Genomic DNA, 5,760 nt, shown 5'->3' with positions numbered 1-5,760 from the left:
ATCTATTTCCCAAACAACCGCAAATGACACAAGATGACGACGATGAACAAACCTTCAAATGATGCAACGTCAGGTCAGATGACCAGATTGAACAAAAGATGCGTGTTCACTCTACAAACAGAACATTCACAAGACCCTCCACCCAGAGAAGGAAGAAACTAGAGATCTTCTCTCTGTGGATAAATTTCCAATCTTTCTTCGTTTTCCAAACGTCTTCTTCAACTCCGGCTCTGCGTCGAACTCTCACCTCTGTGAAGGCATTAAGAAGAGGCTGTTGCTGTTTGTGCAGGCTGCCTCTCTCTCTCTCCCTCTGGTTCTTCTCCTAAGTCTGCGTCTGCGTTTCTCCCCAAGTGTTTGCAGGGCTATTCATTCTTCGTCCTGCTCTCCCTCTCCATTTATCCGTCTTCCCTAGCGACGAAAAGAACAAGAGACAATTATACCCGTCGGATTCAAAAAATGAACGGCTCGATCCTTCCCCGTCGGACTTTCGCACGTGTCCCCCCTCTCGCACGCTTTCCTCAATAATTGACCCAAAAAACAAGGACTAATGTGGGTTTGTTTGTTTGTGGTTTTTTCCCCTAAGATGGATACGATGAGGTTGTTATTGGGCTGACCTGCCACACTTCAATTAAATTGGGCTTTACGTAAGCCCATTTCCTTATTGTATGATTCCGAAAACATTTTTCTGGACTGAAACCCAGAGAAAGTTTGAAACATGTGTGTCTGGGAGGCCCATTGACCCATTAATTGTTGATTAAAATTAAAAACGTGTTTTATGTGGGAATTGGGTTTGCTCGACTCGGTCCATAATCCTGATTGAACATGTTGATTAGGGAATGCAGTACAGTAATATTGATTTTAGTTTTATACATACACGCACATTCATGAATGATGAGTCAATAATTTAATGCGTCGATGTATGGTTTAAAAAATAAAATCAAATATTAGGGTAGAATCAATCTAGTTAAATGTTAAATTAATTAAAAAATGAAGGCTTGTTTGTCCACCCAGCTAGATATGGATTTTATATATTGCATTGTATATAATTTGACAGATGATATAAATTAATTAAAAAAATGAAGGCTTGTTTTGTCCACCCATCTATATTGGGATTTTATATATTGAATTGTATATAATTTGACGGATGGTACGGTCATTTTCTTAGGGCCCGTTTATTTCAGCTAATTTCATGAAAAAAATTTATTTGTTTGAAAAAATATATATTTTGTGAATTTTTATAATATTTTTTTAAAAATTTTAAAAATAATCAAAATAAAAATATATATTTTTAATTATTTTTATAATATCCACATGCTCGAATCAGGTTTGAAGTTATTATAGCAGTGAAATAGCCCAAGAAATCTGGTTGGAAGTTATTATAGCAGAGCTCTGAGGGAATTTCAATAGTCGCGAATGCTGTGACTGGTTAGCTTGGAATTACAAATCTGACTTGAGGAAGAGTTGCTACAATAAGATCTCGTTGCCCACTGGCTTACATTTTTTGAAAGTTAGTGGATATCTAAACCATCTTTCCTTGAAAATGGAGTATGATGAAAGAGGCGTTAGTCTTGTAAGTGTTTTGTTATCTTCTGTTATGTTACGGCTTTGTAATGTTTAGCTTTCTCATGGAATGAAGCTTCCAACTTTTACTTCAAAAAAAAAAAAATTGCTTCAAGAATTTTTAAAAATAATATGATGCGGTGGATGAAAAGAATGTTTAAAAATACAAAATACATAAAGATATCATAAAATTTAAAAAAATAAATAATAAATACTTTTATAAAACAAAAATTAAAGAAAATATGATAAAATTTAAAAATAACTAACTAATAGTTAACTAGCCATTAAATAATATATCCTTTTTATAAAATATCTACAAAATAAATGTCTTTTTTAAGGTATTTAAATTTGAATTATCTAAAAATCACCTATTTTTTAATATTAAACAAACACGTCTTTAAACTACTACCTAGGACAAGGCTTTCTAATTTCTATATTCATTTTTTAGTTTATCACGCTGTCAATTGATTTTTCAAGTTTTATTAGTAGTTTTTGAATGAATGAATTACAAGGATTTTTTTTTCCCCTTTGGCCAGGCAGGTTTTCTCATGTGGTGGGTGACTGACCATTGAAAATTCTGCCTGCCTAATCCTTCGTTGCCCGATCAGTTCCTTCGCTGGTAGTTGTTCCATGGGATTGGTTTCAGTGAACAATGCTCAACGCTGCACTTTGAATCATTTAAATTTTAATCTGAAAGATTTAAATTTAAAATATTATTATATTTTATATTTATTAAAATAAAAATAGTAAAAATTATAAAAAAAAATTAATAATTTTTTATTTTTTTAATATAATATAGACTTAATTTAGAGGGTCCAATAAGAGTTTTATAATTGATATACATTAACTACTCAAATATACTCTGCACCGTCCAAATTACCATAAAATTAGATTTAGATGGTGCAAAGTATATCTGGATAATTAATGTACATCAATTATAAAACTCTTAATATTAAATTGGGTCATCCAAATTAATTTTAGATTATATTAAAATAAAAAATATTTTATAATTTTTATTTTAATAATATAAAATATAATAGTAATTTAAATCTAAGCGATGAGCACCAAAACCAATCCTTATCCATAACCTTTAAGATATTTATAATTTTATAATTGTGTGGGCACCTATATTAACATATTTATTTATTTTGATGAAAAAAGTCTCTAAAATATCTCTGTTTTTATTTTCTTTAGTTGCCTGTGATTTTGATGCCCATGGAATTGCACCAATTAGTGTCAACAGTTAGTTGCTGCAATAAGATCTAAAAACTAAAAATTACATAGGTCGTAGAGAGATGGAGTTAATTAGGCTGAATGGTCCCATAATTTCCTTCTAAAGGAACATATAATTGTTTTCGGATGAAAATGTAAAACGAGGTTGTTTCAGTTTAGGAATGGATATGAGTTCAAGCCACAACTAAAAGCAGTTTGTCATCTGTTTTTGTTGCCGTTGGGAGGCTGATAGCCTACTTCATCTTAGTTTCCCATTTTGAATGGAGAAAAGAGACTTCCATTTTTTTAAAAAAAAAAACATGTATAATAAAAAAAATTGAAAGAAAGAAAACGAAACGAGAGAAAACGGATGGTGGTTCATCATTTTCTTCTTTTCTCACCGACACAAAAGGCAACTTTCATGCCAGCCTAATTGTCGATATTAACATCTCTTAAAGTCTAACTACATTTAATTTATTTGAGACTGTTTTAAACATTGTATCACTCCGTTCGTCTCTAGTTCATTTGTTGTCATTTTTTAACTCTCTCCTTGTTAAAAAACGACTGTATTTAATCTTACATCAATTATGAACTCATTTTTAAAAAATATCAAATATATTTAAGGCCAAGCCAAGCATAAAATAACTTATTGATGACATGTCAAAGATTAAACCCAACAAGAAATAAATTGAAGAGATTTGTTAGTGATAAACACGCCTACGTTATTGTCTTCAAACCTCCAAAAAAAAAAAAACAACAAACACACACACACACACTCAGAGTATTAGTTTCGTATGATGGTCATAATTTCAAACTATCCTACGAATTCTGATGCATAAAAAGTCGTTGAGTTTGAAAACTAAACGACCTAACCACAACATTAATTCAGGGCATATTTCCCATGTAATGTGATGAATCGGAAACACGTTACCAATTGAAAAGGTAGATAAATATCGAGAGAGTTTTGCTCAGCAGACAACGATAGAGAGACCCTCAATAAACAAGAGGCTACACACTGTATGTGGCCAACCATCCAAGTTGGATTCTTCTTCCGTTTTGGAAGCAACTTAGGGGACCATCTATTATTCCCTCCCTCTTCCATTTCTTCTCCTCCGTCCCTCTCCATTCCTTGGACCGATCTGTTTTTAAATTTGGAGTCTCCGCTACGCTACAAATGCACTCATTATTACTGTCCTCACATACGTTTACATATCACTCAGTAATATCTTCCACAACTCAGTTCTTGCGTCTGCCAAAATTAATCATTCAAATGAAATAATGTAAGTATGACTAAACTTTGTTATCACATGAACTAATTAATCATGACAATAATTTTGTGAAATTGTAGCTTACTACCGTTGTGCGAGCTGAAATGGGACAATTAGGGAAGATCATTGCTTTTTGGAGTAAACGGCCGGAGAAAAGTATAAGTGGGAAAAAACAGACAAGCTAGGGGCAGCTAACGTTTGAAAAGGAAAAACTAGAGTTGCAAAAATAGTACTTAAATTTGAAAACCGTTCACGATGAAATAAGCCGCACAATTAACGCTAACTCTGTCCCCTTCTTTTCAATGACTTGATATTTGATCCCTAAACCACCATATTCCTAAAGGCAAGCTCCCATCCATGCGTCCATTTTACTCATGCATCCTTCATCTGCCAAACATCTCCCAGTGAAAGGCCAAACTTTACATATATAATACATATAACATGGGCCTTCCTCGTAACTAAAGCATGGCTCTGTCCCTGTCAAAGCCTAGCCAACTTCAAATTCTGCTCTCATGAAGAGAGAGAGAGAGGAGGAATTATGAGGTTCACGAACAGGCACTACCTTACCAGATAACTCAGGATGATGCTTGATTCATGCACAGATGGATAGAACTCCATTCTCGTGATCTCCTTTGTCCTTACCTTACACAACAATTTCTGGTTCTTGCCTAACTCTCCTATTAGAGGCCCAAATTACATCACCGGTCTCAGCCTCTCACCTTCTCAACAATATCTCCTCTTGTGTACCAAAAAAAAAAAAACTCATGGCTTCGAGTTTCACCTCAATTAATTAAACATCATTAGTTAAATTGATCAGAATAATAGAACACAAACTTAATAATAACCAAGCACATGGGAATCAAGACCCTTTGTCGAGACGATCCGAGTCCCATTCACAGAATCAGCGACGCACATAATGATGATTCACGACACTACAAAAAATCTCAAAACTAATGTTTCTTTTGGTTGGCCCCGACCTTAAAATAATATGCTAATAACTAATTAAATGAAAAATAAGAAGAAGAGTGGGGCCGGATACCGTTGGAGACAGCTGGAAGGCACCGAGAAGTCCATTGAAGACACTCTGTCCAACGAACGGGCAGGTGGGTCAGCCATCCCCCAAATTACAGGGGCAGTCCTAAACGCCTCGAAAGCAAAACCCCACACCCTGCCCGTAATTCCCTCACTTCTCTCTCTCTAACCTCCTATAAAGAATCCGCCTCGTCCACGCTTGTTCTCTCACACCACCACTTCCCGGTCTTCTGTTACTGCTCGCTTCCCACGACACACCCAGAAACTTTCCGGCAGACAAAAAAAAATGGAGGCAATGAGGATGAGGTTTTTCTTCGTCGCGGTCGCCGTCTTGGCGGCAGTTTCCGCAGTGTCGGCCGCCGATGCCCCGACTCCCAGTCCGGTGTCGGACGCCACCCCCCTTTTCGTGCCGACCGCCGCCGCTTCTCTGGTCGCTCTCGTCTTCGGGCTTCTCTTCTGAGAGGAGCATTTTGACTAGTTAATTATGAGCGTAATGTAATTTGGATCTTGAGCTTTGTTCTTTGTATATGAATTCCATTCTCCTTCTTCTTCCTAGAATGGGAGGGTTTTTGGTGATTCGGCTGGGGGGTATGGATGAGTGAAGGAGGACACTGGGTATTTTAAATTTGGTTGCGTTTTCTTCTATTCATATTCTTATGTACACATTCATTCCTGATATTGTGGTCTC

Source organism: Prosopis cineraria, unplaced genomic scaffold (assembly GCF_029017545.1).
Source record: "Prosopis cineraria cultivar Desert tree isolate PC_DT_omini unplaced genomic scaffold, ASM2901754v1 PC3, whole genome shotgun sequence".
NCBI lineage: Eukaryota > Viridiplantae > Streptophyta > Magnoliopsida > Fabales > Fabaceae > Prosopis > Prosopis cineraria.
The sequence above is the reverse complement of the archived record's forward strand: the minus strand, read 5'-3'. Positions refer to the sequence as shown.